Source organism: Pseudophryne corroboree, unplaced genomic scaffold (genome assembly GCF_028390025.1).
Source record: "Pseudophryne corroboree isolate aPseCor3 unplaced genomic scaffold, aPseCor3.hap2 scaffold_588, whole genome shotgun sequence".
NCBI classification, from domain to species: domain Eukaryota; kingdom Metazoa; phylum Chordata; class Amphibia; order Anura; family Myobatrachidae; genus Pseudophryne; species Pseudophryne corroboree.
This window is the reverse complement of record NW_026970187.1, coordinates 59953-83102: the sequence shown is the minus strand read 5'-3', so window position 1 is coordinate 83102 and position 23150 is coordinate 59953. Positions and strand designations below refer to the sequence as shown.

General features: G+C 44.3%; 14 non-coding genes and 2 pseudogenes across 14 annotated transcripts; 1 reads left to right on the top strand and 15 right to left on the bottom strand.

Moving 5' to 3' along the window:
* The first annotated feature begins 123 nt into the window (after positions 1 to 123).
* LOC135035053 (U1 spliceosomal RNA) lies at positions 124 to 286 on the top strand. Its single transcript, XR_010230146.1, has one exon. It is a non-coding gene; the product is annotated as a U1 spliceosomal RNA (small nuclear RNA).
* A 2075-nt stretch (positions 287 to 2361) lies between these two features.
* On the bottom strand, positions 2362 to 2525 carry LOC135035045 (U1 spliceosomal RNA). Its single transcript, XR_010230138.1, has one exon. It is a non-coding gene; the product is annotated as a U1 spliceosomal RNA (small nuclear RNA).
* Positions 2526 to 3219: 694 nt separating this feature from the next.
* Positions 3220 to 3361, bottom strand: LOC135034996 (U1 spliceosomal RNA; annotated as a pseudogene).
* A 152-nt stretch (positions 3362 to 3513) lies between these two features.
* On the bottom strand, positions 3514 to 3677 carry LOC135035042 (U1 spliceosomal RNA). Its single transcript, XR_010230134.1, has one exon. It is a non-coding gene; the product is annotated as a U1 spliceosomal RNA (small nuclear RNA).
* Positions 3678 to 4370: 693 nt separating this feature from the next.
* On the bottom strand, positions 4371 to 4512 carry LOC135034985 (U1 spliceosomal RNA; annotated as a pseudogene).
* Positions 4513 to 4664: 152 nt separating this feature from the next.
* LOC135035031 (U1 spliceosomal RNA) lies at positions 4665 to 4828 on the bottom strand. Its single transcript, XR_010230123.1, has one exon. It is a non-coding gene; the product is annotated as a U1 spliceosomal RNA (small nuclear RNA).
* A 661-nt stretch (positions 4829 to 5489) lies between these two features.
* On the bottom strand, positions 5490 to 5652 carry LOC135035001 (U1 spliceosomal RNA). Its single transcript, XR_010230096.1, has one exon. It is a non-coding gene; the product is annotated as a U1 spliceosomal RNA (small nuclear RNA).
* Positions 5653 to 5804: 152 nt separating this feature from the next.
* On the bottom strand, positions 5805 to 5968 carry LOC135035038 (U1 spliceosomal RNA). Its single transcript, XR_010230129.1, has one exon. It is a non-coding gene; the product is annotated as a U1 spliceosomal RNA (small nuclear RNA).
* Positions 5969 to 8595: 2627 nt separating this feature from the next.
* Positions 8596 to 8758, bottom strand: LOC135035004 (U1 spliceosomal RNA). The gene has a single exon (XR_010230098.1). It is a non-coding gene; the product is annotated as a U1 spliceosomal RNA (small nuclear RNA).
* A 152-nt stretch (positions 8759 to 8910) lies between these two features.
* Positions 8911 to 9074, bottom strand: LOC135035048 (U1 spliceosomal RNA). Its single transcript, XR_010230141.1, has one exon. It is a non-coding gene; the product is annotated as a U1 spliceosomal RNA (small nuclear RNA).
* Positions 9075 to 9745: 671 nt separating this feature from the next.
* Positions 9746 to 9908, bottom strand: LOC135034994 (U1 spliceosomal RNA). Its single transcript, XR_010230091.1, has one exon. It is a non-coding gene; the product is annotated as a U1 spliceosomal RNA (small nuclear RNA).
* Positions 9909 to 10060: 152 nt separating this feature from the next.
* On the bottom strand, positions 10061 to 10224 carry LOC135035041 (U1 spliceosomal RNA). The gene has a single exon (XR_010230133.1). It is a non-coding gene; the product is annotated as a U1 spliceosomal RNA (small nuclear RNA).
* A 674-nt stretch (positions 10225 to 10898) lies between these two features.
* LOC135034970 (U1 spliceosomal RNA) lies at positions 10899 to 11061 on the bottom strand. The gene has a single exon (XR_010230070.1). It is a non-coding gene; the product is annotated as a U1 spliceosomal RNA (small nuclear RNA).
* Positions 11062 to 11213: 152 nt separating this feature from the next.
* On the bottom strand, positions 11214 to 11377 carry LOC135035018 (U1 spliceosomal RNA). The gene has a single exon (XR_010230110.1). It is a non-coding gene; the product is annotated as a U1 spliceosomal RNA (small nuclear RNA).
* A 671-nt stretch (positions 11378 to 12048) lies between these two features.
* Positions 12049 to 12211, bottom strand: LOC135034964 (U1 spliceosomal RNA). Its single transcript, XR_010230065.1, has one exon. It is a non-coding gene; the product is annotated as a U1 spliceosomal RNA (small nuclear RNA).
* Positions 12212 to 12363: 152 nt separating this feature from the next.
* Positions 12364 to 12527, bottom strand: LOC135035047 (U1 spliceosomal RNA). Its single transcript, XR_010230140.1, has one exon. It is a non-coding gene; the product is annotated as a U1 spliceosomal RNA (small nuclear RNA).
* Between the last annotated feature and the right edge of the window lie 10623 nt (positions 12528 to 23150).

The window sequence follows — 23150 nt, the reverse complement described above, 5'->3', positions numbered from 1 at the left end:
GTCTCAGATCTTCCTCTAGCCTTGTTCTTCTTTCGAGAGTTTCCTTGTGCTGCCTCAGTTGGATCTACTTCACTTGACAGGGGGGTGCCCGAGCAGCGACCCTCCCCAGCTCTAGCCCAACTCCTACTTACCTGCCAGGTGAGATACTATGATCATGAAGGTGCTTCTCCCAGGGCAAGGCTCACCCATTGCACTCTGGGTGTGCTGCTCCTGCGATTTCCCCAAATGTGGGAAACTTGACTGCATAATTTGTGTTTCCCCTGGTCGGCTCTCGTATAATTCAGATCTCTTTGTCTCAGGTCTCTCTCCAGCCTAGTTTGCTGTCTGTTTCCACTTCTCTTTTCTTGAGCCGCTCCCTTCTATGCCCTTGCGCACTATACCGGGATAATTATTGTAGCTGGTCTGCGGGTAACAGCTCTCAGATCCACTTCTAGAAAAAATGCAACAATGTAATTTGAGTGACAAACTGCAGAGATGAACCCTTTCTGTGACTGCTGCACAGGGATCACACAAACTCTATTCATAGGGCTGACTTCACTTAGGGGAGATGTTCTCGCCCCGCAAAGAAGTGCGAGTATATACCGCACTTACGGTACCATTGGATTTACAGATATTTTCTTGCAATACACTATGGGGGTCATTCTGAGTTGATTGCTCGCTAGCAGTTTTTAGCAGCCTTAAAACGGTGGAGTTAACATATCTCACGTGGAAGGTGGTCATGTTATTAGCCTTGGCTTCGGCTAGGCGAGTGTCGGAATTAGCGGCTTTGTCACATAAAAGCCCATATTTGGTGTTCCATGTGGATAGAGCGGAATTGCGGACCCATCCTCAATTCCTACCAAAAGTGGTCTCATCTTTTCATATGAACCAATCTATTGTGGTGCCTTTGGCTACGCGTGACTTGGAGGATTCCGAGTTACTTGATGTGGTCAGGGCTTTGAAAATTTACGTGGCCAGGACGGCTAGAGTCAGGAAAACTGAAGCGCTGTTTGTCCTGTATGCAACCAACAAGATTGGTGCCCCTGCTTCAAAGCAGGCTATTGCTCGCTGGATTTGTAACACGATTCAGCAAGCGCATTCTATGGCTGGATTGCAGTTACCAAAATCGGTCTAGGCCCATTCCACGAGGAAAGTGGGCTCTTCTTGGGCGGCTGCCCGAGGGGTCTCGGCACTACAGCTGTGTCGAGCTGCTACTTGGTCAGGTTCAAACACCTTTTCAAAATACTATAAGTTTGATACCCTGGCTGAGGAGGAACTCATGTTTGCTCAATCGGTGCTGCAGAGTCATCCGCACTCTCCCGCCCGTTTTGGAGCTTTGGTATAATCCCCATGGTCCTTACGGAGTTCCCAGCATCCTCTAGGACGTTAGAGAAAATAAGATTTTAAACCTACCGGTAAATCTTTTTCTCGTAGTCCGTAGAGGATGCTGGGCGCCCGTCCCAAGTGCGGACTACTTCTGCAATACTTGTATATAGTTATTGCTTCAATAAGGGTTATGTTATAGTTGCATCGGTCCTGCACTGATGCTACAGTATGTTGTTTTTTCGTACTCATAACTGGGTAGTTTATCACAAGTTATACGGTGTGATTGGTGTGGCTGGTATGAATCTTGCCCTGGATTAACAAAATCCTTTCCTCATACTGTCAGTCTCCTCTGGGCACAGTTTCTCTAACTGTGGCATAGAGGCGCATAGAGGGAGGAGCCAGTGCACACCCAGAACTAAAGTCTTTCTTAAAGTGCCCATGTCTCCTGCGGAGCCCGTCTATCCCCATGGTCCTTACGGAGTCCCGAGCACCCTCTACGGACTACGAGAAAAAGATTTACCGGTAGGTTTAAAATCTTATTTTCTACTTTATTCTTTTCTATCCTAGTTTATTACGACCAACTCTCATCCAAGGAGTTTGATATTCTACTACCTGCATGCAATTTAAATTGCTTAAATTGTTTATATGGTTGATTTGTCCTTCACAACCCATAATCTGCAACTTGGATGTACTTGTGTCATTGAAAATCTTATAATAAAAATGTTTATATATTGAAAAAAAAAGTTATAAGACATATGCATTCAATATTTGAAGAAACAAAATAAAATAAAGCTATGTATTGGGTTTCACTAACAAGCACATTGGAAGACTTGACTACTGTTAAAAGACATGCATTACATGGTATAGAGCCACAAACCACAATGTAGTAAAATAAAAATAAACTTACATGTGCTAGAGCTGGGGAGGGTCGCTGCTCGGGCAGCCCCCTGTCAAGTGAAGGAGATCCAACTGAGGCAGCACAAGGGAACTCTCGAAAGAAAAACAAGGCTAGAGGAAGATCTGAGACAAAGAAATCTGACTTTTACCAGAGCTGACCAGAGGAAAGCACAAACACAGTCACTCACTACCACAAATAATGCAGTCAAGTTTCCCACATTTGGGGAAATCACAGGGGTCAGCATACCCAGAATGCAATGAATGAACCTCACCCTGAGAGAACAATCTTCATGACCATGGTATCGCCTATGCAAAATAAGTATGATTTGGGATAGGGCTGGGGAGGGCCGCTGCTCAGGCGCATCTCTGTCAAGTAAAGGAGATTCAACTGAGGCAGCACAAGGGAACTCTCATCTGGGGACAACAACTGCAGGGAGAACACATATTTTCAGATGAACATGGGAGGGCAGAAGGCTGCCTAATACTGAAGCACCCCCAAACAACAAACCAAATGCAACAACTAGTGCAAGCATTCCTGGGGGAAGGCTGCAGCAGATGGATTTGCATATGGTGATGTCATCCAAGCAGTGGGTCAAAGTTGGCTTCAACCCTCGTCTGCATATGAAAAGAGAAAAGGGGTATGCAGGGCATGGCGGCCTTTTGCGGCGCTTGGATGACCCCTAGTTTGCATTAAATACCCCCACCCTCCTTCTGTGTGGGGCTCATGTTGGCCATGCCCCAGCCCCTGAAGCATTCAAGCTGATTTCTTGCAGCAGCTGGGCACTGTAACAGCTCAAGAGCTGCTCTGTAAGGCAAGTAAAAGGGTGTGGGCCCTGCAGCACTACCTGTAGTTTGCATTGTGCATTGTAAGGCACAAAGTAAGCAGACGGGAGGAGAAGTCAGGATAGTGCACAAGGGTATAGAAGGGAGGGGCTCAAGAAAAAAGAAGTGGAAACAGACAGCAAACTAGGCTGGAGAGAGACCTGAGACAAAGAGATCTGAATTATATGAGAGCCGACCAGGGGAAACACAAATTACGCAGTCAAGTTTCCCACATTTGGGGAAATCACAGGGGCAGCACACCCAGAGTGCAATGGGTGATCCTTGCCCAGGGAGAAGCAACTTCATGATCATAGTATCTCACCTGGCAGGTAAGTAGGAGCTGGGCTAGAGCTGGGGAGGGTCGCTGCTCGGGCACCCCCCTGTCAAGTGAAGGAGATCCAACTGAGGCAGCACAAGGGAACTCTCGAAAGAAGAACAAGGCTAGAGGAAGATCTGAGACAAAGAAATCTGACTTTTACCAGAGCTGACCAGAGGAAAACACAAACACAGTCCCTCACTACCACAAATAATGCAGTCCAGTTTCCCACATTTGGGGAAATCACAGGGGTCAGCATACCCAGAATGCAATGAATGAACCTCACCCTGGGAAAACAATCTTCATGACCATGGTATCTCCTATGCAAAATAAGTATGATTTGGGATAGAGCTCGGGAGGGCCGCTGCTCAGGCACATCTCTGTCAAGTAAAGGAGATTCAACTGAGGCAGCACAAGGGAACTCTCATCTGGGGACAACAACTGCAGGGAGAACACATATTTTCAGATGAACATGGGAGGGCAGAGGCTGCCTAATACTGAAGCACCCCCAAACAACAAACCAAATGCAACAACCAGTGCAAGCATTCCTGGGGAAGGCCTGCAGCAGATGGATTTGCATATGGTGATGTCATCCAAGCAGTGGGTCAAAATTGGCTTCAACCCTCATCTGCATATGAATAGAGAAGAGGGGCGTGCAGGGCATGGCGGCCTTTTGCGGTGCTTGGATGACCCCTAGTTCGCATTAAACACCTCCACCCTCCTTCGGTGTGGGGCTCATGTTGGCTATGCCCCAGCCCCTTAAGCATTCAAGCTGATTTCTTGCAGCAGCTGGGCACTGTAACAGCTCCAGGGCTGCTCTGTAAGGCAAGTAAAAGGGTGTGGGCCCTGCAGCACTACCTGTAGTTTGCATTGTGCATTGTAAGGCACTAAGTAAGCAGACGGGAGGAGAAGTCAGGATAGTGCACTAGGGTATAGAAGGGAGGGGCTCAAGAAAAAAGAAGTGGAAACAGACAGCAAACTAGGCTGGAGAGAGACCTGAGACAAAGAGATCTGAATTATATGAGAGCTGACCAGGGGAAACACAAATTATGCAGTCAAGTTTCCCACATTTGGGGAAATCGCAGGAGCAGCACACCCAGAGTGCAATGGGTGATCCTTGTCCTGGGAGAAGCAACTTCATGATCATAGTATCTCACCTGGCAGGTAAGTAGGAGTTGGGCTAGAGCTGGGGAGGGTCGCTGCTCGGGCACCCCCCTGTCAAGTGAAGTAGATCCAACTGAGGCAGCACAAGGAAACTCTCGATAGAAGAACAAGGCTAGAGAAAGATCTGAGACAAATAAATCTGACTTTTACCAGAGCTGACCAGAGGAAAGAACAAACACAGTCCCCCACTACCACAAATAATGCAGTCGAGTTTCCCACATTTGTGGAAATCACAGGGGTCAGCATACCCAGAATGCAATGAATGAACCTCACCCTGGGAGAACAATCTTCATGACCATGGTATCTCCTATGCAAAATAAGTATGACTTGGGATAGGGCTGGGGAGGGCCGCTGCTCAGGCACATCTCTGTCATGTAAAGGAGATTCAACTGAGGCAGCACAAGGGAACTCTCATCTGGGGACAACAACTGCAGGGAGAACACATATTTTCAGATGAACATGGTAGGGCAGAAGGCTGCCTAATACTGAAGCACCCCCAAACAACAAACCAAATGCAACAACTAGTGCAAGCATTCCTGGGGGAAGGCCTGCAGCAGATGGATTTGCATATGGTGATGTCATCCAAGCAGTGGGTCAAAGTTGGCTTCAACCCTCGTCTGCATATGAAAAGAGAAAAGGGGCGTGCAGGGCATGGCGGCCTTTTGCGGCGCTTGGATGACCCCTAGTTCGCATTAAACACCTCCACCCTCCTTCGGTGTGGGGCTACGCCCCAGCCCCTGAAGCATTCAAGCTGATTTCTTGCAGCAGCTGGGCACTGTAACAGCTCCAGAGCTGCTCTGTAAGGCAAGTAAAAGGGTGTGGGCCCTGCAGCTCTACCTGTAGTTTGCATTGTGCGTTGGAAGGCACAAAGTAAGCAGACGGGAGAAGTCAGGATAGTGAGCAAGGGCATAGAAGGGAGCAACTCAAGAAAAGAGAAATGGAAACAGACAGCAAACTAGGCTGGAGAGAGACCTGAGACAAAGAGATCTGAATTATACGAGAGCCGACCAGGGGAAACACAAATTATGCAGTCAAGTGTCCAACATTTGGGGAAACCGCAGGAGCAGCACACCCAGAGTGCAATTGGTGAGCCTTGCCCTGGGAGAAGCACCTTCATGATCATAGTATCTCACCTGGCAGGTAAGTAGGATTTGGGCTAGAGCTGGGGAGGGTCGCTGCTTGGGCACCCCCCTGTCAAGTGAAGGAGATCCAACTGAGGCAGCACATGGAAACTCTCGAAAGAAGAACAAGGCAAGAGGAAGATCTGAGACAAATAAATCTGACTTTTACCAGAGCTGACCAGAGGAAAGCACAAACACAGTCCCCCACTACCACAAATAATGCAGTCGAGTTTCCCACATTTGGGGAAATCACAGGGGTCAGCATACCCAGAATGCAATGAATGAACCTCACCCTGGGAGAACAATCTTCATGACCATGGTATCTCCTATGCAAAATAAGTATGATTTGGGATAGCGCTGGGGAGGGCCGCTGCTCAGGCACATCTCTGTCAAGAATTTATAAAGTCTATACATATATATAACCAAATGTCAATATATATATATAGAACCCAGTGCTCCTATCAAAACTTATCTATTTCACAAATTTGTTGCTTATTTAATCTTTATACATCTATTAATTTTCACCATATATTATAAAATGGTGCTCCCATAGGTAGTACTGTTCTACCAATAATAAACCAAATTTTAAAGATAATCACACTTGTTATCAAGGGAGCGCAAAAAATAAAATATACAAGCTCTTTATTTTTAAAAAATATATATAGACAGAAGAAACCCACATTCAATAAAATACAATGGAGTCAACATATATAGGCACCACTATCCATATCTAAATGTAATCAGGATCTATTTCATATTGCCCTTGATGACAACGGAATGTTTATTAAAGTGTCCAAAAAATCCTCCTGGATACAGCTGTTGTAATTTAATCGTTACTTTACAATTGTAATTGATACATTAAATTCCTTCTTGTGGATGAACAGCAACAGTTGTAACCAACGCCTCTTATTTACTGCAGTTAAAGTTCATATGTAACTCACGTGAGTAATGAAAGAAAACAGGGGGAGAGCGCTGTGATGGTTGGTGAAACACAGCGGTATGCTACGACCCCCGTTAACCGTGGCTGGATCTTATTGGCACTCGCGGTCGGGATATTTCTTCCTGCCGTGGGGTAGAGACCTCCTTTTGCTCGGTCTCAAATTGCTTTTTCCCCTTCACCGCTGTCTTTACATCAGACGTCCGCCGTGATGTAGCTCGTTCATGAACGGGCTTATATCTCAGCAATCAGAGTGTCCGGTAATCACCTTCCTTACGCGTTTCTCCGCTGTTATCCAAGAGCGGTTTCGTCAGAGGATACATCAGCAGCCTAGCAGGCTCTTTTTAAAATGCACCGGACCAATAGTATTACTAATTAGTTGATTGGATACATACATGTACTAATTGGATGCATACATGTAATGACTCACATATGGAACAACTTTCTAATTGCAATTGCACATATAAAGGCATTTCATAATATAAAAATAAGCAACATGGTGATTAAAAATAATAATAAAATAAGCAACAAGGTGGTTTAAAAAATAACAGAAAATATATAATCTATATACAGATTAACCTATAATCTTTCAATCAATACCTCATATCTATAATCACATATACATAATTCAGAGACTCAGCACTAAGGATCCCCATTTACTTATATAAAACCTTTTAGGGTAACATAAATCCATGCCACTACTAAAGCAGTTCTTGTGGCGCAGGGGAAACATCAAATGCACTCTATGCAGCTAGTCCCATGTTCGAATCCAACCCGCTCAGCTTAACATCCATATTATTTATTTACTTTTAATGGGATCATTCTATCAATTCATTTTTACCTTTAATTTTTGTTAATATTATTTCTATATTTCATTATTTTAACCCCTGGAATAATTACATTGCTGTTTAAACAACAAAAAGAATTGAAGAAAAAATAAATATTAAACAGACAATTTAAGGATTCGAAGATTTAAATATTTAAAGATTTTAAAATTTAAAACAGGGAGGGGGGGGGAGGGAGGGGGCCTTTTGGGAGAAGGAGGGGAAAAAAATAAAAATAGAAAAAAAAAATATATATATAGAACCAAGAGAAAGTGTAAAAAGAGGATGGAGGAAGAAATCTGATGTTCATCATTATTAGTGGATTTTACTAAGGAATTTTAAAGGAATACACACAACAGGATTACACAGTTTCATCCTAAGAGGAAAGCTGTTTCCAAAATAGCTACTTCTAATAATTTTGTTTATTTATTAAACATACAATAAATGGATATTCAATAAATAATATATTAGGTAAATCAATAGATAAAATCTTCAGAGACTGCCAATGTTGTTCAGTTCAATGCTCTCATTCAGACCATCAGGTGTAAGGGTACCCAAAGAAAAAATCCAAAATGCCTCCCTTGTCAAGTAAAGGAGATTCAACTGAGGCAGCACAATGGAACTCTCATCTGGGGACAACAACTGCAGGGAGAACACATATTTTCAGATGAACATGGGAGGGCAGAAGGCTGCCTAATACTGAAGCACCCCCAAACAACAAACCAAATGCAACAACTAGTACAAGCATTCCTGGGGGAAGGCCTGCAGCAGATGGATTTGCATATGGTGATGTCATCCAAGCAGTGGGTCAAAGTTGGCTTCAACCCTCGTCTGCATATGAAAAGAGAAAAGGGGCGTGCAGGGCATGGCGGCCTTTTGCGGCGCTTGGATGACCCCTAGTTCGCATTAAACACCTCCACCCTACTTCGGTGTGGGGCTCATGTTGGCTATGCCCCAGCCCCTGAAGCATTCAAGCTGATTACTTGCAGCAGATGGGCACTGTAATAGCTCCAGAGCTGCTCTGTAAGGCAACTAAAAGGGTGTGGGCCCTGCAGCACTACTTGTAGTTCGCATTGTGCGTTGGAAGGCACAAAGTAAGCAGACGGGAGAAGTCAAGATAGTGCGCAAGGGCATAGAAGGGAGTGGCTCTAGAAAAGAGAAGTGTAAACAGACAGCAAACTAGGCTGGAGAGAGACATGAGACAAAGAGAACTGAATTATACGAGAGCCGACCAGGGGAAACACAAATTATGCAGTCAAGTTTCCCACATTTGGGGAAATCGCAGGAGCAGCACACCCAGAGTGCAATTGGTGAGCCTTGCCCTGGGAGAAGCACCTTCATGATCATAGTATCTTACCTAGCAGGTAAGAAGGAGTTGGGCTAGAGCTGGGGAGGGTCGCTGCTCGGGCACCCCCCTGTCAAGTGAAGGAGATCCAACTGAGGCAGCATAAGGGAACTCTCGAAAGAAGAACAAGGCTAGAGGAAGATCTGAGACAAAGAAATCTGACTTTTACCAGAGCTGACCAGAGGAAAGCACAAACACAGTCCCCCACTACCACATATAATGCTATCAAGTTTACTACATTTGGGGAAATAACAGGGGTCAGCATACCCAGAATGCAATGAATGAACCTCACCCTGGGAGAACAATCTTCATGACCATGGTATCTCCTATGCAAAATAAGTATGATTTGGGATAGGGCTGGGGAGGGCCGCTGCTCAGGCACATCTCTGTCAAGTAAAGGAGATTCAACTGAGGCAGCACAAGGGAACTCTCATCTGGGGACAACAACTGCAGGAGGTACACATATTTTCAGATGAACATGGGAGGGCAGAAGGCTGCCTAATACTGAAGCACCCCCAAACAACAAACCAAATGCAACAACTAGTGCAAGCATTCCTGGGGGAAGGCCTGCAGCAGATGGATTTGCATATGGTGATGTCATCCAAGCAGTGGGTCAAAGTTGGCTTCAACCCTTGTCTGCATATGAAAAGAGAAAATTGGCATGCAGGGCATGGCGGCCTTTTGCGGTGCTTGGATGACCCCTAGTTCGCATTAAACACCTCCACCCTCCTTCGGTGTGGGGCTCATGATGGCTATGCCCCAGCCCCTGAAGCATTCAAGCTGATTTCTTGCAGCAGCTGGGCACTGTAACAGCTCCAGAGCTGCTCTGTAAGGCAAGTAAAAGGGTGTGGGCCCTGCAGCACTACCTGTAGTTTGCATTGTGCGTTGGAAGGCACAAAGTAAGCAGACGGGAGAAGTCAGGATAGTGCGCAAGGGCATAGAAGGGAGCAACTCAAGAAAAGAGAAGTGGAAACAGACTGCAAATTAGGCTGGAGAGAGACCTGAGACAAAGAGATCTGAATTATACGAGAGCCGACCAGGTGAAACACAAATTATGCAGTCAAGTGTCCAACATTTGGGGAAACCGCAGGAGTAGCACACCCAGAGTGCAATGGGTGAGCCTTGCCCTGGGAGAAGCACCTTCATGATCATAGTATCTCACCTGGCAGGTAAGTAGGAGCTGGGCTAGAGCTGGGGAGGGTAGCTGCTCGGGCACCCCCCTGTCAAGTGAAGGAGATCCAACTGAGGCAGCACAAGGGAACTCTCGAAAGAAGAACAAGGCTAGAGGAAGATCTGAGACAAAGAAATCTGACTTTTACCAGAGCTGACCAGAGGAAAGCACAAACACAGTCCCTCACAGCCACAAATAATGCAGTCCAGTTTCCCACATTTGGGGAAATCACAGGGGTCAGCATACCCAGAATGCAATGAATGAACCTCACCCTGGGAAAACAATCTTCATGACCATGGTATCTCCTATGCAAAATAAGTATGATTTGGGATAGAGCTGGGGAGGGCCGCTGCTCAGGCACATCTCTGTCAAGTAAAGGAGATTCAACTGAGGCAGCACAAGGGAACTCTCATCTGGGGACAACAACTGCAGGGAGAACACATATTTTCAGATGAACATGGGAGGGCAGAAGGCTGCCTAATACTGAAGCACCCCCAAACAGCAAACCAAATGCAACAACTAGTACAAGCATTCCTGGGGGAAGGTCTGCAGAAGACGGATTTGCATACAGTGATGTCATCCAAGCAGTGGGCCAAAGTTGGCTGGAACCCTCATCTGCATATGAAAAGAGAAAAGGGGTATGCAGGGAATGGCGGCCTTTTGCGGCGCTTGGATGACCCTTAGTTTGCATTAAACACCCCCACCCTCTTTCGGTGTGGGGCTCATGTTGGCAATGCCCCAGCCCCTGAAGCATTCAAGCTGATTTCTTGCAGCAGCTTGGCACTGTAACAGCTCCAGAGCTGCTCTGTAATGCAAGTAAAAGTTTGTGGGCCCTGCAGCACTACCTGTAGTTTGCATTGTGCATTGGAAGGCACAAAGTAAGCAGACAGGAGGAGAAGTCAGGATAGTGCACAAGGGTATAGAAGGGAGGGGCTCAAAAAAAAAGAAGTGGAAACAGACTGCAAACTAGGCTGAAGAGAGACCTGAGACAAAGAGATCTGAATTATATGAAAGCCGACCAGTGGAAACACAAATTATGCAGTCAAGTTTCCCACATTTGGGGAAATCACAGGGGCAGCACACCCAGAGTGCAATGGGTGAGCCTTGCCCTGGGAGAAGCACCTTCATGATCATAGTATCTCACCTGGCAGGTAAGTAGGATTTGGGCTAGAGCTGGGGAGAGTCGCTGCTTGGGCACCCCCCTGTCAAGTGAAGGAGATCCAACTGAGGCAGCACAAGGGAACTCTCGAAAGAAGAACAAGGCTAGAGGAAGATCTGAGACAAAGAAATCTGACTTTTACCAGAGCTGACCAGAGGAAAGCACAAACACAGTCCCCCACTACCACAAATAATGCAGTCAAGTTTCCCACATTTGGGGAAATCACAGGGGTCAGCATACCCAGAATGCAATGAATGAACCTCACCCTGGGAGAACAATCTTCATGACCATGGTATCTCCTATGCAAAATAAGTATGATTTGGGATAGGGCTGGGGAGGGCCGCTGCTCAGGCACATCTCTGTCAAGTAAAGAAGATTCAACTGAGGAAGCACAAGGGAACTCTCATCTGGGGACAACAACTGCAGGGAGAACACATATTTTCAGATGAACATGGGAGGGCAGAAGGCTGCCTAATACTGAAGCACCCCCAAACAACAAACCAAATGCAACAACTAGTGCAAGCATTCCTGGGGGAAGGCCTGCAGCAGATGGATTTGCATATGGTGATGTCATCCAAGCAGTGGGTCAAAGTTGGCTTCAACCCTCGTCTGCATATGAAAAGAGAAAAGGGGCGTGCAGGGCATGGCGGCCTTTTGCGGCGCTTGGATGACCCCTAGTTCGCATTAAACACCTCCACCCTCCTTCGGTGTGGGGCTCATGTTGGCTATGCCCCAGCCCCTGAAGCATTCAAGCTGATTTCTTGCAGAAGCTTGGCAATGTAACAGCTCCAGAGCTGCTCTGTATGGCAAGTAAAAGGGTGTGGGCCCTGCAGCACTACCTGTAGTTCGCATTGTGCGTTGGAAGGCACAAAGTAAGCAGATGGGAGAAGTCAGGATAGTGCGCAAGGGCATAGTAGGGAGCGGCTCAAGAAAAGAGAAGTGGAAACAGACAGCAAACTAGGCTGGAAAGAGACCTGAGACAAAGAGATCTGAATTATACGAGAGCCGACCAGGGGAAACACAAATTATGCAGTCAAGTGTCCCACATTTGGGGAAATCGCAGGAGCAGCACACCCAGAGTGCAATGGGTGAGCCTTGCCCTGGGAGAAGTACCTTCATGATCATAGTATCTCACCTGGCAGGTAAGTAGGAGTTGGGCTAGAGCTGGGGAGGATCGCTGCTCAAGCACCCCCCTGTCAAGTGAAGGAGATCCAACTGAGGCAGCACAAGGGAACTCTCAAAAGAAGAATAAGGCTAGAGGAAGAAATGAGACAAAGAAATCTGACTTTTACCAGAGCTGATCAGAGGAAAGCACAAACACAGTCCCCCACTACTACAAATAATGCAGTCAAGTTTCCCACATTTGGGGAAATCACAGGGGTCAGCATACCCAGAATGCAATGAATGAACCTCACACTGGTAAAACAATCTTCATGACCATGGTATCTCCTATGCAAGATAAGTATGATTTGGGATAGGGCTGGAGAGGGCCGCTGCTCAGGCACATCTCTGTCAAGTAAAGGAGATTCAACTGAGGCAGCACAAGGGAACTCTCATCTGGGGACAACAACTGCAGGGAGAACACATATTTTCAGATGAACATGGGAGGGCAGAAGGCTGCCTAATACTGAAGCACCCCCAAACAACAAACCAAATGCAACAACTAGTGCAAGCATTCCTGGGGGAAGGCCTGCAGCAGATTGATTTGCATATGGTAATGCCATCCAAGCAGTGGGTCAAAGTTGGCTTTGACCCTCGTCTGCATATGAAAAGAGAAAAGGGGCGTGCAGGGCATGGCGGCCTTTTGCGGCGCTTGGATGACCTCTAGTTCGCATTAAACACCTCCACCCTCCTTCGGTGTGGGGCTCATGTTGGCTATGCCCCAGCCCCTGAAGCATTCAAGCTGATTTCTTGCAGCAGCTGGGCACTGTAACAGCTCCAGAGCTGCTCTGTAAGGCAAGTAAAAGGGTGTGGGCCCTGCAGCACTACCTGTAGTTTGCATTGTGCATTGGAAGGCACAAAGTAAGCAGACGGGAGAAGTCAGGATAGTGCACAAGGGCATAGAAGGGAGCGGCTCAAGAAAAGAGAAGTGGAAACAGACAGCAAACTAGGCTGGAGAGCTCTTCTGTCTATATTTTGCAAACCTGCTCTTGTCCTCTCCAGCTGCTCCATGTAGATTTGACGTCTGGAAAGGTGCATAACCCACTGACAAGCAGGCACACTCCTGCATGAGTTTTCTCTCTCACTAGCTGGATGATACACAATCATTTGCATGTGCTCCACCTCCGACACACCACCCACCCAACCACCCAGTGACCAGAGCCACCCACAAGCCAACTGGCTCCGTGATTTAATTTGCACAGTGTAGTCATCCAGGCAGCATGTCCTTCTCAATGGAAGGATCTCTGGTTCCATGGAATCTTCCACATTGGAATGCTGCGGAACAAAAAGGATTTAAATATTCAGCTTGCTAGCATTCAATGTACCTGCGGCTTGGCTCTAGCACATGGGTCTTCATCCTGTGGCCCTCCAGCTGCTGTGAAACTACACATCCCAGCATGCCCTGCCACAGTTTTGCTATTAAGGTATGCTAAAACTGAGGCAGGGCATGCTGGGATGTCTAGTTCCACAGCAGCTGGAGGGTCGCAGGTTGAAGACCCATGTTCTAGCATGCCTGTTCTATGATGCATGTACCGTGATGTCACAATCAGCTTGGAATGGGGTGTCTAGCAGGCATTTGCTGACAGCCACTTGAGGGAGACACACATCAGGAGATGCAGCATATCGGAGGTCTTCGATGCCTTTCCAGCAAATGCACACCACCTGCTGCTGGTCTGGACACAAAACAATGCCCACAATCGAAGTCCCAAAATGCCCAACTACAGGATTCATGTAAGTAGTGAATTTAGGAATGAATTTAGAAGTAGGAAATTAAGTTAGTTCACAAGTACATTCAAATTCAGATCTAAAGTCTAGGTAGGCCTCACGTCCTGGCAGCCCCCAGCACTTAAAAATGCCTTGATTAGAGGTAGAGAATTAAATGTAGATAAAAAGTAGACACAAAATAAGACTCCACAGAGCAGTTATCAGGTGTCTTTATCAATTGTTGCATTTAAAAAATCAAGCAATTAGGGAACACAATGTTGCAACAATGTAACCCTATTTGCAAAATAGTACTAAATAAGTTTGTCGATGTAAGACATTTGCAAAGGCGCATCCAAAACACGCTGGAAAATGCAACTGAATCTGTTTTTGGAGGCTAGAATAGGAAATGTGCATCGGTCCTACAAGTACTGAAAGCTCTTCTACCAACTCCCTTTTCTGAAAAGCCATTTAATATATGGTTCCCAGATATGGGACATATCAGATATTGCCTTTCAAAAGCAGCAAATATCATACCACTTCTATTGCCATCAAAGATAAACATTGATTGCTTTCAGATATTGGATTGAAAAAGCAGTCTTTATTGACATAAAGAAGCAAAAAAATATACATAAACATTACACACAAAAGTATTGTGTTGCAGCACAGATAAAACACAATACAAATGCTGTCGGTATAGTACAGTTCAAGAACTACAGCACAGGCCAGCCTACACTATAAATCATGAACTGCACTATACATTTAAACAACACAATAATACAACAGTTAATAAGGCTATGGGTGTGGAGTGTAAGAGGGTGAGGGAATCACAAGCCCGAAGCTTTATTGAAAGACAGACACATATAAAGGGAGGATTAATAAATACAAAGATATCCTTTACTATAGAATGTAGTCCAATCCGGTCTTTCAACTCTTCCACAACTTAAAAACGGATAGTGTTCCCAAGCCTTCCATCCTGGAATATCTTCAGTCTCTCGTTAATGAAGAAAACAATCCCTCCAGCAGACTCTTCAACCATGATACAAGATCACAGCCAAAAGGGCGAGAAGCAACTACACTTGCGTTTAACCAAAATAGCTAAAACTTAGTGGAGGAAAGTGCAGTGCACCAAAACATAAGCTGACACAATCATGGAGAATGCGCCAGCATATATGCTCTTCTATCTATATTTTGCAAACTTGCTCTTGTCCCCTCCAGCTGCTCCATGTAGATTTGACGTCTGGCAAGGTGCATAACCCACTGACAAGCAGGCACACTCCTGCATGAGTTTTCACTCTCACTAGCTGGATGATACACATTCATTTGCATGTGCTCCACCTCCGACACACCGCCCACCCAACCACCCAGTCACCAGAGCCACCCACAAGCCAACTGGCTCCGTGACTTAATTTGCACAGTGCAGTCATCCAGGCAGCATGTCCTTCTCAATGGAATAATCTCTGGTTCCATGGAATCTTCCGCATTGGAATGCTGCGGAACAAAAATGATTTAAACATTCAGCTTGCTAGCATTCAATGTACCTGCGGCTTGGCTCTAGCACATGGGTCTTCATCCTGTGGCCCTCCAGCTGCTGTGAAACTACACATCCCAGCATGCCCTGCCACAGTTTTGCTATTAAGGTATGCTAAAACTGAGGCAGGGCATGCTGGGATGTCTAGTTCCACAGCAGCTGGAGGGTCGCAGGTTGAAGACCCATGTTCTAGCATGCCTGTTCTATGATGCATGTTCCGTGATGTCACAATCAGCTTGGAATGGGGTATCTAGCAGGCATTTGCTGACAGCCACTTGAGAGAGACACACATCAGGAGATGCAGCATATCGGAGGTCTTCGATGCCTTTCCAGCAAATGCACACCACCTGCTGCTGGTCTGGACACAAAACAATGCCCACAATCGAAGTCCCAAAATGCCCAACTACAGGATTCATGTAAGTAGTGAATTTAGGAATGAATTTAGAAGTAGGAAATTAAGTTAGTTCACAAGTACATTCAAATTCAGATCTAAAGTCTAGGTAGGCCTCACGTCCTGGCAGCCCCCAGCACTTAAAAATGCCTTGATTAGAGGTAGAGAATTAAATGTAGATAAAAAGTAGACACAAAATAAGACTCCACAGAGCAGTTATCAGGTGTCTTTATCAATTGTTGCATTTAAAAAATCAAGCAATTAGGGAACACAATGTTGCAACAATGTAACCCTATTTGCAAAATAGTACTAAATAAGTTTGTCGATGTAAGATATTTGCAAAGGCGCATTTAAAACACGCTGGAAAATGCAACTGAATCTGTTTTTGGAGGCTAGAATAGGAAATGTGCATCGGTCCAACAAGTACTGAAAGCTCTTCTACCATCTTCCTTTTCTGAAAAGCCATTTAATATATGGTTCCCAGATAGGGGACATATCAGATATTGCCTTTCAAAAGCAGCAAATATCATACCACTTCTATTGCCATCAAAGATAAACATTGATTGTTTTCAGATATTGGATTGAAAAAGCAGTCTTTATTGACATAAAGAAGCAAAAAAACATACATAAACATTACACACATAAGTACTGTGTTGCAGCACAGATAAAACACAGTACAAATGCTGTCGGTATAGTACAGTTCAAGAACTACAGCACAGGCCAGCCTACACTATAAATCATGAACTGCACTATACATTTAAACTATACAATAATACAACAGTTAATAAGGCTATGTGTGTGGAGTGTAAGAGGGTGAGGGAATCACAAGCCCGAAGCTTTATTGAAAGACAGACACATATAAAGGGAGGATTAATAAATACAAAGATATCCTTTACCATAGAATGTAGTCCAATCCGGTCTTTCAACTCTTCCACAACTGAAAAACGGATAGTGTTCCCAAGCCTTCCATCCTGGAATATCTTCAGTCTCTCGCCAATGAAGAAAACAATCCCTCCAGCAGACTCTTCAACCACGATACAAGATCACAGCCAAAAGGGCGAGAAGCAACTACACTTGCGTTTATCCAAAATGGCTAAAACTTAGTGAAGGAAAGTGCAGTGCACCAAAACATAAGCTGACACAATCATGGAGAATGCGCCAGCATATATGCTCTTCTATCTATATTTTGCAAACCTGCTCTTGTCCCCTCCAGCTGCTCCATGTAGATTTGACGCCTGGCAAGGTGCATAACCCACTGACAAGCAGGCACACTCCTGCATGAGTTTTCACTCTCACTAGCTGGATGATACACATTCATTTGCATGTGCTCCACCTCCGACACACCGCCCACCCAACCACCCAGTCACCAGAGCCACCCACAAGCCAACTGGCTCCGTGATTTAATTTGCACAGTGCAGTCATCCAGGCAGCATGTCCTTCTCAATGGAATAATCTCTGGTTCCATGGAATCTTCCGCATTGGAATGCTGCGGAACAAAAAGGATTTAAACATTCAGCTTGCTAGCATTCAATGTACCTGCGGCTTGGCTCTAGCACATGGGTCTTCATCCTGTGGCCCTCCAGCTGCTGTGAAACTACACATCCCAGCATGCCCTGCCACAGTTTTGCTATTAAGGTATGCTAAAACTGAGGCAGGGCATGTTGGTATATGTAGTTCCACAGCAGCTGGAGGGTCGCAGGTTGAAGACCCATATTCTAGCATGCCTGTTCTATGATGCATGTTCCGTGATGTCACAATCAGCTTGGAATGGGGTGTCTAGCATGCATTTGCTGACAGCCACTTGAGGGAGACACACATCAGGAGATGCAGCATATCGGAGGTCTTCGATGCCTTTCCAGCAAATGCACACCACCAGCTGCTGGTCTGGACACAAAACAATGCCCACAATTGAAGGCTCAAAATGCCCAACTACAGGATTAATGTAAGTAGTGAATTTAGGAATGAATTTAGAAGTAGGAAATTAAGTTAGTTCACAAGTACTTTCAAATTCAGATCTAAAGTCTAGGTAGGCCTCACGTCCTGGCAGCCCCCAGCATTTAAAAATGCCTTGATTAGAGGTAGGGAATTAAATGTAGATAAGAAGTAGACACAAAATAAGACTCCACAGAGCAATTATCAGGTGTCTTTATCAATTGTTGCATTTAAAAAAATCAAGCAATTAGGGAACACAATGTTGCGACAATGTAACCCTATTTGCAAAATAGTACTAAATAAGTTTGTCGATGTAAGACATTTGCAAAGGCGCAAACAAAACACGCTGGAAAATGCAACTGAATCTGTTTTTGGAGGTTAGAATAGATGCAGGATCAAGTAGCTCAATGGGTAGGGTATTTGATTAGAATTCAACAGGTTATAGGTTTGAATCCTGGGTATGATAGTTTGAGGTGTTATTTAATAAAGTATGTTTATATATTAGTCACACATGGCTTACTTGTACAAATGGCATGTCACCAGTTAGTGCTGACTGCTGATATGCCATTTGCACAAACACGCCATGTGTGACTGTATATGCATTTAAGGAGGGCACCCCGGCAATACCACAAACCATTGAGTGTCAAGTATACTAGATATATCTTCATATCTCATGTGCTTTCTCTGAGACCAATCTTGTTATGCCCCTTCCCCACAAGGCATGCGCCTTTTGTCCATATTGCAATAATGGGGAGGGGGGCATATAATTATCTGTCACAGGGCACCAAAAAGTCTAGTTATGGCTCTGGTATGCATTATGTAATCTGGCAGACCATATCTCCAACACTGGCTGGTTGGAATAGAAATCCGGTTATCTATGTGAGCAAATGACCATCAACGATTTACTCTCAAACACTAGAAAATGGACAAAAATGGTCCCCTAAACAAATTGGTTAAATTTTGGGTTTAACCAATTTGTGTAATGACCATTTTTGACCACTTTTCTAGTGTTTGGGAGCAAATGGTTAATTGACATTTGCTCCTATACATTACCAGATTTTCATTCCATCCATCCAGACTGGATAGATAGCCTGACAGATAATTGTGTAGTGTACGCCCTGGATAACTGTCAGTTGTGCTTTCTTTTATGACTGCACATAAATGGGTGGGCAGATCCAGAGCAAGCACTGCCCACTCATGCATAGTTGTCAACTGATGTGAAGTTCCAGGGGGCAATCTCAGTTATAAAGAAAAGTATCTGGAAATTGTACCTAGTTTAAAAAAAAATAAAAAAAAAATTGATCAACTCCATTTATTTAGTATGATATCCAAGGTGATAGGATGCCGGCAGTCAGAACAACTATACCATACCCAGGATTCAAACCTATAACTACCATACCCAGGATTCAAACCTATAACCTGTTGAATTCTAATCAAACACCCTACCTATTGAGCTATTTGATCCTGCATAAAAATTGTGAACATTATATGAAGCTATTGGTACTTTGAAAAAAAAAAGTATCAGCATTACAACGCAGCAGATCCATGCAGTTTGCAGCCACACACTACATGTATCTGCTCAGCCACAATGCTGATTATTTCTTCACAAAGTACAAGGTGAGCTCCAAACAGAATTCTCTAGCTTAGAATTATGCCAAACCTAGAAGTCGGGCCCCCCACCCTGGGATCCCCCAGAGGGAGGCCTGCACCGTCATGCGGCAGGCTTGTCCGTTTTGGAAGCAGGCTGATGGGCAGCCCAGGCTTGCTTCAGTCTGGGCTTGTCAGGTCTGGAAGCATGAGCTTGCTTTGGGTATGCCTGACCTTGGGTACGCTTTACCTTGAGGATGAAAGGGCCAAGGGAAAGTACTTTTAGCCTTCTGCGTGGTAGGAGTCATACTAGGTAGGCAAGCTGTTTTAGCAGTAGCCAGATCAGCTACAATCTTATTGAGGTCTTCTCCAAAGAGAGTGTCTCCCTTGAAAGGAAGCACCTCCAGGGTTTTCTTGGAATCCATATCCACCGACCAGGATCTCAACCAGCTGTATAAAGTATTACCTTGGAACTGGCTCTCCACTCCCCATTATCTGGTTATCATGGCTTCCTCCGCCAGTGTCCAGACTCGCTTGCTGAAGCTCGGCCACTTCTTCCTAGCAGCAGGCTCCTGGATCACTGGGCAGCAGAGGTGCTTGGGAGCCGGAAGGGGGCGGAGCAATCAGGCAGGCAGTTGCAGTGCTGCCCAGCTATCTGTTGTGTGAGAAGAAGCAGGGGCACCCCACCGCTGGCAGTGCTGCAGCTAGCGGTGGTGGCAGCGGCGAGGCTGCTGGGCTGGGTCTTTAAAAAGGTGGAAAGAAGGGTGTTACGGCATGGAATGTAAAAACTGCGAGACCCTGCTGGTAGCGCCTTTGTCTATTTAGTAGGAAGGGCACGTAACAGCCGGAGGGCAATGGAGGAAACCCCTTTAGGGCTGGAGCCCGGCGGCAACTGACTCCGTTGTCTCTGGCAGTTCCGCCCCTGGACTAGAGGAATGGTCAAGAACATGGCAACATTTAATGCCAAAAAATGCAAAATCATACACGTCTCAAAAATACAAAGGCTAACTATAATATTAAGGGCATTATAATGGCAAGAGGAAAGCTATCTAAGTATTACTATTTCAGGTGAGCAATGTAACAAAGCAATAGGAAAACTTATATATACCTACAGCTAGAGATAAATCTCAAACTGTATATATATCTGGCGCTAAAATAATGTATGGTAGTAATTTACCAGATGGTAATCAGTGAAAATTGTGATCTCTAGGGCTGCTGAGCAAAAACAGCTGGTTAGGCTGAACAACTAATTGAAATACAAAGGAGAAAGAAATGCTCTGCGCACCAAAAATCACTTTGAATTGATTGATTGATTAATTAAGTGCAGTCTAGCAAGGAGAATGATTGACTCAATGAAACTTGACCTTTTTTATAGTGAAAAATATTTTATAAAACAGTTAATGACACAAAACAAAGTAAATAAGACAAACAATACATATATATATATATATATATAGCAGTATAAAAACCGGAGGTATTTCACCTCTTGCAAGTGTAAATAGAAACACTGTATCTAACTTTTATAAACGTGCTGTTTAAACAGCATACACTGTATCTAAAATGCAGATCGGATATCTTAAGTGAAAGAGGCTCTATACAAAGAGCAACAATCGATTCTAACACTGGCGTCCCAGTGTGGAATCAAATAAAATGTCCACAGATGGCTCCACAATAAAATTATTAGAAGCAAAGCAAGTAATAATAGTTACCCTCGTGCTGATTCCTGAGATGTAATGCAGAGTCCTGTATGCATTTGCACGGGGAGAATGTAAAGATTGGTAGTTGCTGCCACAATGGTAATTAAAAGACAGACTTGTTGGAATATTTATTCTCCGTAATAATAGCCGTCAGTTGACCGTCAGATGATGACATGTAGGGAGTTTCCCAGCAAGGGACCTGATCCGTATGGCTATCGGTAACAGCATGGAACGGCAAAACCGCTGATGGCTGGCGCCGCACTGGTGTCACAGCGGAGATCCGTCTATATCCAGCTTGTCGCAGCGGGATTCTGATGTAGAAGTGCCGTTAGCAGCTGGACTCCCTTTAACCTCACTGCGGAGGTATAATTACTGTAGGTCACTTGGCTTAGATGTGGACGGAACCGGAATAGCAGGACCGAGATGGTAGGAGCCCGTCTGTGGAGTAACTGATATCCACTGCACTGCACTCGTAGAAAGGGGCGTCAACGCGTTTCGTCTCCTAGCAACGGAGACTTCCTCAAGACGAATACCTTGCTACTGGGATATACAGCATTTATACCTAGCTAATTGTGTGAATTGAATCTGGTGTGTCAATTAGTAATCAAACACACAGTAGGCAGAATCCTGATTACATACATATCTAAAACAGAATAAAAAGCAGAAATACCTTACCTTACAATAAAAATAAATTTAGGTTAGATACGTTGCATCCTAAAGGTCTAAATGAAGCCCTAGATTACACCTGTCTGGATTAATTTAGGATGTCCAAATCTACAGATATTTACACTTATATAAACTATAGAATTTTGTGTGTGTGTCCTGTTCTGTACTAATGACTTTCCATGTTATCCCCAAAAAAAAAAAAAAAAAAAAAATCCAATTTTCATTAGTTCCCTTCCCTTTTGGGGTATCTATAGCCTTATGGGTTGATTTAGGTTCCTTTTGGGGTCTTATACATCTATATCTTATGAGGACATATGTCAGCCCTCAATTTAACCTGTCTGCTTCTTATCAGTTTTTATGTTTGATTTTTTATGTTGTATTCAAAGATCCTTCCTATCGGTATGGTTACTAATATTAAGTTATACTGATAGGGTTTTGAATAGATATTTTTCAGTTTATTTTATTTATAATTCATGCTTATATTAGAGTGACCAAACGAATTCAATCATGATCATATGGATTTATTGTCATTGCTTCATTTCAAATTTAAATTAATATTGAACACATTTTTGTACCTATATGCATGTAATTTCTATATATGCGTATATGTATAATTGTTAGAAATATATATATGGTTGAATACACACTTATAAATTAATCCAGAGGAATCATATAATTTTACACCAATAACTTGTGTTGTTGACACCACCATAAATTCTTTGTAATGTTTGCCTAGGTAAGGCTGCAATATAGTATAATTGAGACCTTATCTATTAAATTAATCAGCAAATAAATAGACAGTTTTTATTTGGATAATAGCTGTTAGAAATTGTACCATCATTCATATTAGTCGTTAGAGAAACTGGAGATTGTGTGTAACTCAACAGATTCATATCAATTCTTAATCGTCTGTTTCAGTACAGAGAGGGTTAAAGCATGACTATCTTTCCCTCTCTGGTTTGAGATAGGTTGCGTTAATTTGGATTTGATTAAGTTTAAAATACATAAAGATAGATCTTTTATGATTCTCTATTGTCTTATTTTTACCCAAATGAAGATATATTACTATTGACTCAATGCTCCGCTGACCTTTTATGTTTATTTTATTTTTATTGTAAGGTATTTCTGCTTTTTATTCTGTTTTAGATATGTATGTAATCAGGATTCTGCCTACTGTGTGTTTGATTACTAATTGACACACCAGATTCAATTCACACAATTAGCTAGGTATAAATGCTGTATATCCCAGTAGCAAGGTATTCGTCTTGAGGAAGTCTCCGTTGCTAGGAGACGAAACGCGTTGACGCCCCTTTCTACGAGTGCAGTGCAGTGGATATCAGTTACTCCACAGACGGGCTCCTACCATCTCGGTCCTGCTATTCCGGTTCCGTCCACATCTAAGCCAAGTGACCTACAGTAATTA